The 14,315-nt window shown below is 39.2% G+C and overlaps 1 protein-coding gene across 7 annotated transcripts in view; it reads right to left on the bottom strand.

Moving 5' to 3' along the window:
• The window catches only part of ATRX (ATRX chromatin remodeler), a 331,172-nt gene that overhangs the window by 295,530 nt on the left and 21,327 nt on the right, over positions 1 to 14,315 (bottom strand). The gene's annotated exons all lie outside the window — the stretch shown is intronic.

Genomic DNA, 14,315 nt, shown 5'->3' with positions numbered 1-14,315 from the left:
TCGCCAGTCACTAACCAATTTTATAACCACGAAACCAGCCCTACAGGAGATATTACGGGGGGTTCTATAAAAGTAAAAAGGCCCCAAGAGTGATACAGAACAGAAAGTCACAGCCAATACAAACAAAGACTTTACTGGCAACATGGCAACATTAAAATCATCTCTCTCAGTAATCAGTCTTAATGTAAATGGTTTGAACCATCCCATAAACGCCACAGGGTTGCAGATTGGATAAAAAGAAATGACCCATCCATTTGCTGTCTACAAGAGACTCATTTCGAACCCAAAGATGCATTCAGAATGAGAGTAAGGGGATGGAGTACCATCTTTCACGCAAATGGACCTCAAAAGAAAGCTGGGGTAGCAATTCTCATATCAGATAAATTGGATTTTAAACTACAGACTATAGTTAGAGATGCAGAAGGGCACTATATTATTCTTAAGGGAAGTATTCAACAAGTGGATATGACAATTATAAATATATATGCCCCCAACAGGGGAGCAGCAAGATACACAAGCCAACTCTTAACCAGAATAAAGAGACATATAAATAAAAATACATTAATAGTAGGGGACCTCAACACTCCACTATCAGAAATAGACAGAACACCCTGGCAAAAACTAAGCAAAGAATCAAAGGCTTTGAATGCCATACTCGACGAGTTGGACCTCATAGATATATATAGAACACTACACCCCAAAACCAAAGAATACTCATTCTATTCTAATGCCCATGGAACATTCTCAAGAATAGACCATGTTCTGGGACACAGAACAGGTCTCAACCAATACCAAAAGATTGAAATTATCCCCTGCATATTCTCAGACCACAACGCTCTGAAATTGGAACTCAACCACAAGGAAAAATTTGGAAGAAACTCAAACACTTGGAGACTAAGAACCATCCTGCTCAGGAACGACTTGATAAACCAGGAAATCAAAAATCAAATTAAACAATTTATGGAGACCAATGAGAATGAAAATACAACAGTCCAAAACCTATGGGATACTGCAAAGGCAGTCCTAAGGGGGAAATACATAGCCATCCAAGCCTCACTCAAAAGAATAGAAAAATCTAAAATGCAGTTTTTATATTCTCACCTCAAGAAGCTGGAACAGCAACAGAGGGACAGGCCTAATCCACGCACGAGGAAGCAGTTGACCAAAATTAGAGCTGAAATCAATCAAGCAGAAACCAGAAGTACAGTAGAGCAGATCAACAGGACTAGAAGCTGGTTCTTGGAGAGAATCAATAAAATTGACAGACCACTGGCAAGACTTATCCAAAAGAAAAGAGAAAGGACCCAGATTATTAAAATTATGAATGAAAAAGGAGAGGTCACGACGAACACCATTGAAATTGGAAGGATTATTAGAAATTTTTATCAACAGCTATATGCCAATAAACTAAGCAATCTGGAAGAGATGGAATCCTTCCTGGAAACCTATAAACTACCAAGATTGAAACCGGAAGAAATTGATTCCTTAACAGAAATTGAGTCAGTGATAAACAACCTTCCAAATAACAAAACTCCAGGCCCGGACGGTTTTCCTGGGGAATTCTACCAAACATTCAAAGAAGAAATAATACCTATTCTCCTAAAGCTATTTCAAAAAATAGAAACAGAAGGAAAGCTACCAAACTCATTCTATGAGGCCAATATTACCTTGATCCCCAAACCAGGCAAAGACCCCATCAAAAAGGAGAATTACAGACCGATTTCCCTAATGAATATGGACGCCAAAATCCTCAACAAGATACTTGCTAATAGAATCCAACAGTACATTAAAAGGATTATCCATCACGATTAAGTGGAATTCATACCTGGGATGCAAGCGTGGTTCAATATTCGCAAATCAATCAGCGTGATACATCATATCAACAAGAAAAGACTCAGGAACCATATGATCCTCTCAATCGATGCCGAAAAAGCATTTGACAAAATACAGCATCCTTTCCTGATTAAAACCCTTCAGAGTGTAGGAATAGAAGGTACATTTCTCAATTTCATAAAAGCCATCTATGAAAAGCCTACTGCAAATATTATTCTCAATGGGGAAAAGCTGGAAGCCTTTCCCTTAAGATCAGGAACTCGACAAGGATGCCCACTCTCGCCACTATTATTCAACATAGTACTAGAAGTCCTTGCAACAGCAATCAGACGACAAAAAGGGATCAAAGGTATTCAAATTGGCAAAGAAGAAGTCAAAATGTCTCTCTTTGCAGATGACATGATACTCTATATGGAAAACCCAAAAGAAGCCACTCCCAAACTATTAGAAGTTATAGAGCAATTCAGTAACGTGGCAGGATACAAAATAAATGCTCAGAAATCAGTTGCATTTCTATACACGAATAACGAGACCGAAGAAAGAGAAATTAGGGAATCCATCCCATTTACAATAGCACCAAAAACCATATGTTACCTTGGAATTAACTTAACCAGAGACGTAAAGGACCTATATTCTAGAAACTATAAATCACTCTTAAAAGACATTGAGGAAGACATAAAAAGATGGAAAGATATTCCATGCTCATGGATCGGAAGAATTAACATAGTTAAAATGTCCATGCTACCCAGAGCAATCTACACTTTCAATGCTATCCCGATCAAAATACCAAGGACATTTTTCAAAGAACTGGAACAAACAGTCCTTAAATTTGTATGGAAACAGAAAAGGCCCCGAATCTCCAAGGAACTGTTGAAAAGGAAAAACAAAGCTGGGGGCATCACAATGCCGGATTTCGAGCTGTACTACAAAGCTGTGATCACAAAGACAGCATGGTACTGGCACAAAAACAGACACATAGACCAATGGAACAGAATAGAGAGCCCAGAAATGGACCCTTGGCTCTTTGGGCAACTAATATTTGATAAAGCAGGAAAAAACATCCGGTGGGAAAAAGACAGTCTCTTCAATAAATGGTGCTGGGAAAATTGGACAGCTACATGCAAGAGAATGAAACTTGACCACTATCTCACACCATACACAAAAATAAACTCCAAATGGATGAAAGACCTCGATGTGAGACAGGAATCCATCAAAATTCTAGAGGAGAACATAGGCAACAACCTCTACGACATCGGCCAAAGCAACCTTTTTCATGACACATCCCCAAAGGCAAGAGAAACAAAAGATAAAATGAATTTATGGGACTTCATCAAGATTAAAAGTTTCTGCACATCCAAGGAAACAGTCAGAAAAACTAAGAGGCAGCCCACGGAATGGGAGAATATATTTGCAAATGACACTACAGATAAAGGACTGGTATCCAAGATCTACAAAGAACTTCTCAAACTCAATACACGAGAAACAAATAAACAAATCAAAAAATGGGCAGAAGATATGAATAGACACTTTTCCAATGAAGACATACAAATGGCTAACAGACACATGAAAAAATGTTCAAAATCATTAGCCATCAAGGAAATTCAAATCAAAACCACACTGAGATACCACCTTACGCCAGTTAGAATGGCAAAAATAGACAAGGCAAGAGACAACAATTGTTGGAGAGGATGTGGAGAAAGGGGATCCCTCCTACATTGTTGGTGGGAATGCAAGTTGGTACAGCCACTCTGGAAAACAGTGTGGAGGTCCCTTAAAAAGTTAAAAATTGAGCTACCCTATGATCCAGCCATTGCACTACTGGGTATTTACCCCAAAGATACAGACGTAGTGAAGAGAAGGGCCATATGCACCCCAATGTTCATAGCAGCAATGTCCACAATAGCTAAATTGTGGAAGAAGCCGAGATGCCCTTCAACAGATAACTGGATTAAGAAGTTGTGGTCCATATATACAATGGAATATTACTCAGCTATCAGAAAGAACGAGTTCTCAACATTTGCTACAACATGGACAGCACTGGAGGAGATAATGCTAAGTGAAATAAGTCAAGCAGAGAAAGACAACTATCATATGATTTCTCTCATCTATGGAACATAAGAACTAGGATGATCGGTAGGGGAAGAAAGGGATAAAGAAAGGGGGGGTAATCAGAAGGGGGAATGAAACATGAGAGACTATGGACTATGAGAAACAAACTGAGGACTTCAGAGGGGAGGGGGGTGGGGGAATGGGATAGACCGGTGATGGGTAGTAAGGAGGGCACGTATTGCATGGTGCACTGGGTGTTATACACAACTAATGAATCATCGAGCCTTACATCGGAAACCGGAGATGTACTGTATGGTGACTAACATAATATAATAAAAAATCATTTAAAAAAAAAAAAAAAGAGTGGACATCCCTGTCTTGTTCCTGACCATAGAGGGGGAAAAAAGCTGTTTTTCCCCACTGAAGATATTAGCTGTGGGGTTTTCATATATGGCCTTTATGATGTTGAGAAATGTTCCCTCTGACCCTACTTTGTTGAGGGTTTTTTAAATCAAGAATGGATGTTACACTTCGTCAAATACTTTCCTGAGCATATGGTTCTTATCCTTTTATTAATGTGGTGTATCATATTGATTGACTTAGGAATACTGAACCACTCTTGCAGCCCAGGAATAAATGCCACTTTATTGTGATGAATGATACTTCGAATGTAGTGTTGGATTCAGCTTTCTAATATTTTATTGAGAAATTTTGCATCCATGTTCATCAGGGATATTGGCCTGTACTTCTCTGTTCTAGCAGAGTCTTTGTCTGGTTTTGGTAACAGGGTAATACTAGCCTCACAGAATGAATTTGGAAGTTTTCCTTCCATTTCTGTTCTTTTGAATAATTTAAGAATAGTTTTTAACTCTTCTTTAAATGTTTCATAGAATTCCTCTGAGAAGCCATCTGGCTCTGGACTTTTGGTTGTTGGGAGATTTTTGATTACTGATTCAATCTGCTGCTTATCAGTCTGTTCAACTTTTCTATTTCTTCCTATTTCGGTTTTGGTAGTTTATGTTTCTAGGAACTTATCCACCTCTTCCAGGTTGTCCAATGTGTTAGCATAGTGTTTCATAATATTCACTTATAATTGTTTGTACTACTGTGGTGTTTGTTGTTATTTCTCCTCTCTCATTTGTGTTTTATTTATTTTGGTCCTTTATCTTTCCACTTTGATAAGTCTGGCTAGGGGCTTATCAATTTTGTTGATCTTTTCAAAGAACCAGCTCCTGTTTTCATTGATCTGTTCTGTTTTTTTACCTTCTATACCATTTGTTTCTGCTCTAATCTTTATTACTTCTGGTCTTATGCTGGCTTTAGGCATTATTTGTTGTTCTTTTTCTAACTCCCTTAGGTGTAAAGTTAGGTTGTTGGAGATTTTTCTTCCTTCATGAGGTAGACCTACTACTAAATACTTCCCCCTTAACACTGCTCTTGCTGCATCCCAAAGGTTTTGAACCATTGTGTTTTCAATTTCATTTGTTTCTATGTATTTTTTAATTTACTCTTTGATTTCCTGGTTGACCCATTCATTCTTTAGTAGCATACTGTTCAACCTCCATGTTTTTTGGTCTTTTCAATTTTTTTCTTATGGTTGACTTCAAGTTTCATAGTACTGTGGTCAGAAAAGATGCATGGTATGTTCTCAATCTTCCTGTACTTGTTGAGGCCTGATTTGTGACCTAGTATCTGATCTATTCTGGAAAATGCCCCATGTGCACTTCAAAAGAATGTGCATTTTGCTGTTTTAGGATGAAGTGTTGTGAATATATTTAAGTCCATCTAATCCAGTATGTCATTCAAAGCCACAGTTTCCTAGCTGGTTTTTTTTTTAGATGACATGTCCACTGATATAAGTGTAATGTTAAAGTCCCTTGAAATTATTGTATTATTACCGATGAGTTCATTTATGTCTGTTATTGTTTTATACATTTGGGTGATTCCATGTTGGGTGTATAAATAATTACAATTGTTAGATCTTCTCTTGGACTATCACCTTCTCTTGGACTGCTATACTGCCCTACTCTGTCACTTGTTACAGTATGGTTTAACGTCTATTTTATTTGATGTAAGCATAGCTATTCTGGCTTTCTTTTGACATCCATTTGCATGATAAATGTTTCTACATCCCCTCACTTTGAATCTGTAGGTGCCTTTAGATCTAACATGAGTCTCATGCAGGTAGCATATAGATGGGTCTTGGTTTTTTGTGGGGGTTTTTTGGTGTTTTTAATCCACTCTGACAACCTATGTCTTTTGTTTGGAGCATTTTAGTCCATTCTCATTCAGAGTGATTACTAGCAGATATGTATTTACTGTCGTTTTATTACTTGTCATTACTTCTGGAGTGTTTCTCTATTCCTTTCTTGTCTTTGTCACTTTTGGCCTCTCCTTCCCACTCAGAGTCCCCTTTAATATTTCCTGCAGGACTGGTTTAGTGGTCACGAACTCCTCTACTGTTTGGGAAACTCTTTATCTCTCCTTCTATTCTGAATGATAGCCTTGCTGGATAGAGTATTCTTGGTTGCAGAATTTTCCCATTCGACATTTTGTATTTATCATGCCACTCCATTCTGGCTTGCCACGTTTTTGTTGAGGAATCTGCAGTGAACCTTATGGGTCATCCCTTGTCAGTTAAGGACTTCTTTGGTCTTGGGGCGCCTGGGTGGCACAGTCGTTAAGCGTCTGCCTTCAGCTCAGGGCGTGATCCCAGCATTCTGGGATTGAGCCCCACATCAGGCTTCTCCGCTGGGAGCCTTGCTTCTTCCTCTCCCACTCCCCCTGCTTGTGTTCCCTCTCTAGCTGGCTGTCTCTCTCTGTCAAATAAATAAATAAAATCTTTTTTTTAAAAAAAAAAAAAAGGACTTCTTTGGTCTTGCTGCTTTTAAATTTTTTAACGATTTTTTTAAAGATTTATTTATTTTACAGAGAACACGTGTAAGTAGGGGGAGGGGCAGAGGGAAAGGGAGTCTCATCTCACGCAGACTTCCCACTAAGCACAGAGTCCAATGTGGGCTCCATCTCATGACCCTGAGATAACCTTAGCCAAAACCAAGAGTCAGACACTCAACTGACTGAGACACCCAGGCAACCCAAGATTTTTTTCTTCATCACTATATTTTGCAATTTTAATTACAATATGTTTTGGTTTCGCTTGCTTTTGTTGATTTGATGGGAGTTCTCTGTGTCTCCTGGATATGGATGTCTGTTTCCTTCCCCAGATTAAGGAAGTTTTCAGCTATTATTTCCTCAAATAAATTTTCTGCCCCCTTTTCTCTCTGTTCTTCTGCGACACCTATGATACAAATGTTATTACATTTGATGGACTCACTGAGTTCCCTAAGTCTATTCTTGTTCCATAATTCTTCTCTCTTTTGTTCAGCTTCATTATTTTCCATCATTTTGTTTTCTACATCATTTATTAATTCCTCTACTTCTTCCAACCTTGTGTTCATTGCATCGGGCCTGTTTCAGGCCTCAGTTATTTCATTTGTCATTTCTGATTGATTCTTTTTTAATTCTTTTATCTCTGTGGTACAGGCCTTACCGAAGTCTTCCAGGCTTTTCTCAAGCCCAGCAAGTATCCTTATGATTACTGCTTTCAATTCTCCATCAAGCATGTTACTTATAGCTGTTTAGCTTAGATCTCTGGCCATGACCTTATCCTGTTCTTTCATGTGGGATGAGTTCCTCCATCTTGGCATTTTGTCTAAGTCTCTGACTTCTGTGAGTTAGAAAAGTTATGGCTCCTGCTCCTGAGAGTAATGGCTTTATGAAGAAGTCATCCAGTGTCCAGGGCCTAGACACTTAAGGAAGTGTCTCTGGTGTGTGCTGCATGCACTCTGCTGTTGTGTTTTGGCTGCTCTATCCTTCAGGCCAGTCGTTTGCAGGGGCTCTCCTTGCCTACAGTGGGCAGTGTTTAGTCCTTGGCCAGAGTGTGGAGAATTTAAATTAGGTGTGCTCTGGTCTGCTTGTTAAATGAGACCTGATACTACTTCCAGTAGAACTGAAGCCCTGCAGAGCTCTCTGCTCAGGAGATGTGGGATGGGTAGAGGTTTCTGCTTCTCTGGGGAAGCAGCCTGCCACTCTGGGACTGAGAGCGCAGGGGTGTGCGACTTGGTGTAAGCAGGTTAGGTAGCCAGAGTGGGTGCTGCATTGCTTCCTGCAGGTGGATGTGTGTTTATGCTGAGGAACAGGGAAGAGAAAATGCACCAGCCAGCTTCTTTGTTCCCAGAGAGGCTTGTGGTGAACCCTTTCTCTCAGGGAGGTGCTCTAAGATCAGTGAATAATCTCCCTGGATCCACCAGGCATTTGAAGGGGTACATGCACCATGGTGTTTATAGCAGCATTATCAACAATAGCCAAAATATTTAAAGAAGCCAAATCAACTGATGAATGAATAAGGAAGATGTGGGGTGTGTGTGTGTGTGTGTGTGTGTGTGTACACACACACAATGTAATATTATTCAGCCATCAAATTTACTCAGCCATTGAAAAGAATGAAATCTTGTCATTTGCAATGACGTCAATGGAGCTACAGTGTACTTTGCTAAGTGAAATAAGTCAGTAAGAGAAAGACAAATACCATATGATATCACTCATATATGGAATTTAAGAAACAAAACAGATGAATGTATGAGAAGGGGAAAAAAAGAGTGAGAGAGAAGGAAACAAACCATAAGAAACTCTTAACAAGAGAGAACAAACTGAGGGTTGATGGAGGTCGGTGGGGGATGGGCTAGATGGGTGATGGATATTAAGGAGGGCACTTTTCATGATGTGCAACTGGGTGCTGTATGTAAGTGATGAATCACTTAATTCTACTCCTGAAACCAAATTGTACTGTATGTTAACTAACTAGAATTTAAAATTTTGAAGAAAAAAAAAGCCTGCAATCTTTAAAATTCTAGTCTTTAAGCCCCACTGGCTGCAATAACTCAACAAAATCATACCCCTGTTTTCGCAGCAAGTGGCATTGGGGAAATGCTCTCCTTGTGAGTTCCCTTGTGCCCTCCTCTTTATCTTGCCTTTCTCTGTGACCACGGCTTCTTTCCCTCTGCAGAACCCACAATCCGTTTCTCCCCCAAACCATGTCTCCATACTCCATACTTTCTTCAATGTGACTTCTTCTCTCCATTTAGTTGTGGAGTTTGTTATGTCAGTCTTTAGGTTGATTTCTGGGTTATTTAGAAGGATTTAACAGTTATCTAGCTGTGTACATGGGATGAGACAAGCCTAGCATCCTCCTAGTCCTCCACCATCTTCTCTCCATTTTTTATAATATTAAAGATGTAACTAATCCTGGCTCAACCTTAAACCATAATCTCATAAAAAGGTACTGATCCTGGATTATACAGACATTTCTAAATCTGAAGGGTACCTCCATATTCCCTGATCAACTATTATAGTCCACATTTAGGAAAGTTTTAAGAGTTACCAAGACATGACTTGAGTTCCCTAAACCTGATCCAAGCTTCTGGACTTTGCCTACTCTGATCAAAGAAGGTAACAGAAGTAAACTGTTTTATGGCCAACTTCTAACTTATTCCACATTTTTCACCGTAATAAAATCACATAGGTTATAAAGAAATGGAGATCCAACTTCCGATACAAAGAAGACATATCATGGAAAAGTCAAATAAGAAATGTTTCACAAAGATTAGTAAAAATTACTGAAATTTTATGAAAGACCAGAAAAGGTCTACTCTTCTCACTTTTTCCTCATACTACAGAAGGCATCAGGATTATTCCTAGCAAATGGAATCTTCTCTGAACTCTAAAGGGCTTATTGTTAAACTGGTTATTGAACTTTAATAAGGGTCAAAAGTATGGACTATGCAAATTCAAAGGAAAAGGAGAAACTACACATTGCAACAAACTACTTTACGATTAGAAAAAGAAACTTTTCAGGGCACCTGGGTGGTTCAGCCGTTAAGCATCTGCCTTCGGCTCAGGTCATGATCCCAGGGTCCTGGGATCGGGCCCCACATCGGGCTCCCCACTCAGCAGGAAACCTGCTTCTCCCTTTCACACTCCCCTTGCTTATATTCCCTCTCTTGCTGTCTCTCTCTGTCAAATAAATAAATAAAATCTTTTAAAAAAACAGAAGAAAGAAAGAAAGAAAGAAAGAAAGAAAGAAAGAAAGAAAAAGAAACTTTTTGAGGCAGCTGGGTGGCTCAGTTGTTAAGCATCTGCCTTCGCAAGACCTTCAGAAAGGGTAGAGGAGGAACAACACTTAAATGAGGGTCCCAGAGGGTACAATATCCTCATGTACTCTGAGTTAGTTTGTGGTCTGTTGTGTAGTGCTGTCTCAGAGAGATTCATCAGCTAACATACTTCAAATGTTACATCTAGACACAAACACTTATACACACTTACTGAGTTAACTGAGTGTTATCAAAATGGTGAGGAAATGATGGACTAAACATTTAGTCTTTTTCATCTTCCTGTGAATTGCTTTCCTTCCCTTTGAAGTCCCAGACAACTTCCTCCTGCTTAGTTCAGAATGACATATAACTATTTTGCCTGTCTTTAATAACTCCTGTCTGTGTGGATTCCTGTACATATGTAATTAAACTTGATTTTCTCTTGTTTAAAAAAAAAGGCATCTGCCTTCGGCTCAGGTCATGATCCTGGCGTTCTGGGATCGAGCCCCACATCGGGCTCCCTGCTCAGCAGGAAGTCTGCTTCTCCCTCTCCCACTCCCTCTGCTTGTGTTCCCTCTCTCACTGCCTCTCTCTCTGTCAAAGAAAGAAAGAAAGAAAGAAAGAAAGAAAGAAAGAAAGAAAGAAAGAAAGAAAGAAAGAAAGAAAGAAAGAAAAAGAAAGAGAAAGAAAAAGGAAAAGAAACAGAAACTTTTTGGGGTGCCTGGGTGGCTCAGTCAGCTAAGCATGTGCCTTCGGCTCAGGTCATGATCCCGGGGTCCTGGGATCAAGTCCTGCATCAGGCTCCTTGCTCAGCGGGGAGCCTACTTCTCCCTCTGCCTGCCTCTCCCCCCACTCCGCTTGTGTGTTGACAAAAATCTTAAAAAAAAAAAAAAGAAACAAATAAACAAACTTACTTTCTGGGCCTCCTGGGTGGCTCAATCGGTTAAGCATCTCATATGCTTCAGCTCAGGTCATGATTCCAGGGTTCTGGGATTGAGCCCCAAGTTGGACTCTCTACTAAGCGGGGAGACTGCTTTTCCCTCTCCCTGCCTCTCCCCCTACTTGTGCGCTCGCTCTCTCTCTCTCTCAAATAAATAAAATCTTTTTTAAAAAAAAGTTAAAAAAAGAAAAACTTTTCTGATCAAAAACTACCTAACTAATTGCACACTCTTGGAAAGCTCCCTTAGCCCCTCTGAGCTAAAGTGTAGTGATTTTGGTAAATAATTACCTCATTTTAATTTAAATAGTAAGGAAACAACTCTGAAACATGTGAAAGAGTATACAAGAAATCAAGAATACTCCAAACAGGGGCGCCTGGGTGGCACAGCGGTTGGGCGTCTGCCTTCGGCTCAGGGCGTGATCCCAGCGTTATGGGATCGAGCCCCACATCAGGCTCTTCCGCTACGAGCCTGCTTCTTCCTCTCCCACTCCCCCTGCTTGTGTTCCCTCTCTCACTGGCTGTCTCTATCTCTGTTGAATAAATAAATAAAATCTCTAAAAAAAAAAAAAAGAATACTCCAAACAATCCAGTGTCACAACAATATAACTGTGGCTAATTTACTTCCTTGAGACTGTGGCAGTGATTAAAAAATGTAAAAATCACTTTAAAACATAATAAGTGTCCTTCACTTTCTTGAACAAGAGATCTGACATGCTTCCTATAAAAATATTCTTACTTTATTGTTAGAAAATACATAGAAACATCCTAATGAACTATTAAAAACATAGTATTACACCAAGAACCCTGAAGTGGAAGAGAAATAATCTTCATATAGTCCTAAAAGTAACTGAAATTTTACTGGATGACTGTTAAAATACTTTCCAGTTATTAAATTTGCTGAAAGGGATCACCAATCCATCCTCATGTTTGATTTTAAGAGTCAATCAGCAGGGCACCTGGGTGACTCAGTCGGTTGAGCATCCAACTCTTGATCTCAGCTCTCAGCTCAGGTCTTGAACTCAGGGTCATGAATTCAAGCCTTGCATTTGGCTCCATGCTGTGGAGCCTACTTGAAAAAAAAAAGAGTAATGAGCTGAGACATGACTAGCTGACTCAGTCAGCAGAGCATACAACTCTTGATCTTGATGTCATGAATTTGAGCCCCATGCAGGCAAAGCGATGAAAGGGAGAAAGAAAAGAAAAGAAAAGAAAAGAAAAGAAAAGAAAAGAAAAGAAAAGAAAAGAAAAGAAAAGAAAGAAAAGGAAGGAAGGAAGAAAAATGGAGGAAAAAAGTAAATCAGCTCCATGTCCACTCCTGGAAATAATAACCAATCAGCAATTCCTTTTCCCTCTGCAATGTAAAGATCACAACATCCCCCCATTTTAATTCATACCATCCTCAGACTAAAGGAAAACTCCAGTTCACTTGAGACTCAACCCCAAACCATATTTCTAAAATGCTACTGCCTTCCTCTTTTAACTGAGGTTATCTCATAGATTGTTATATAACCCAACATAGGGATAGAATTTTAGAGCTAAAAGCACTTTATTTTTTTTAAAGATTTTATTTATTTATTTGACAGAGATAGAGACAGCCAGTGAGAGAGAACACAAGCAGGGGGAGTGGGAGAGGAAGAAGCAGGCTCCCAGCGGAGGAGCCTGATGTGGGGCTTGATCCCAGGACTCCGGGATCACACCCTGAGTTAAAGGCAGACGCTTAACGACCAAGCCACCCAGGAGCCCAGAGCTAAAAGCACTTTAAAATGAGGGACTGGACTAGATAAAAAGGAAAAAAATGAGGCCCTGGGTGATATAGTTAACAGAATACCCAAAACTGAAAGTTGTAGAAAGCATGGTCCAGTGCTTTCTCAATATTTCATTCTATTAGTAACACTATGTTCCATGACCTGAAAATACCTTAACTTATTTTACACTACCTAAAGGTTCAAAGTCATTTCATTCCCTTACAAACTATTTAAGTATAAATAGAAATCAAGCTAGCTATCAACACTGAATGGGAGGTATGTCATATAATAAATCTACTGTGCCAATCATCCTGCTGTTTATCTTTGTTAACTTAGCATCCTGTCAAAACCAAGAAACTGAACAATCCTCACAAAGACCTAGCATAAAAGGACAGACTTCCACCCTCTGTCATGTTTCCTACTTTGTAGAAACACACACACAAATAACAAAGATTTATTATGTACAATTACACAAATAAATGCTGGTTTTAAAAATAACTTTAATAAAACAAACTTATGAATAAAAGGAAATGTTTTGAACTCTTTGCTTTTAAAATTGATCATGCCTAGGCCATATTACTCAAAACTAAGGAAATATGAACCATACCCATGCTTCCTTAGAAGGATATCATTAAATATGAATAGTGTCCACATATAGAAAAAATTGTTCTTCAGCAATTTTCTTGAAAAACTGAGATACATTTATTTTAATTCCTATCTCTTGTTTACCTATAGATACAGTCCTAGCCATTTCTTAGAAGGCAGAATACTATATATACCATTATCATAATAGCACTCAAAACCATGACAACTTCACTTCTTCTGAAATCATTATTACACAAAAATTTTCAGGGGCCCCTGCGTGGCTCAGTCGGTTAAGCGTCCAACTCTTGGTTTCGGCTCAGGTCATGATCTCAGGATAGTGGGACTGAACCCCACGTTCGAGCTCTGCAGTCAGAAAGGAGTTTGCTTGACATTCTCTCTCTCCCTCCCCCTCTGCCCCTACCCCTGTCACACACTCTGTATAAAATAAAATCTTTAAAAATTCTTTCAGAGCTATGTTTTAGAAAAAGGAATAGCAAATTCAAATATAACACCAGAAATAAAACAAGTGAGAAAAATCTCAAATATTAAAGATTAAGCTAAACAGTATAAACAGTATATTCTTAGACTACAACTATGACTATTTAAAAAGAACATTTACAATGACATAAAAATTACTTCTGGTTTTCACTGAATGCTATTATCTTCTCCGCCCACCACAATCTTTCTTTTATGTTGGAAAACCTAAGCCAAGAAAGTTATATTTAAGTTTCAAGACCATAACAATTTATTTTTTTTAAGATTTTATTTATTTATTTGAGAGAGAGGGACAGAGATGGCGAGAGCACCAGTGGGGAGGAGAGGGAGAACAGGCTCCCTGCTCAGCAGGGAGCCCGACACAGGCCTCGATACCAGGACCCCAGGACCATGACCTGAGCCAAAGGCAGATGCCCAACGAACTGAGCCGCCCAGGTGCCCAAGGACCATAACAAGTTAAATAAAGGAAAACCAGGAAACATACTTCCACCATATAATATAAAAGACTGACATCTGGGG

This window comes from Ursus americanus, chromosome X, assembly GCF_024610735.1.
Source record: "Ursus americanus isolate L20-20 chromosome X, mUrsAme1.1.p, whole genome shotgun sequence".
Taxonomy (NCBI): Eukaryota; Metazoa; Chordata; class Mammalia; order Carnivora; family Ursidae; genus Ursus; species Ursus americanus.
This window is presented reverse-complemented; position numbering and strand designations above follow the sequence as displayed.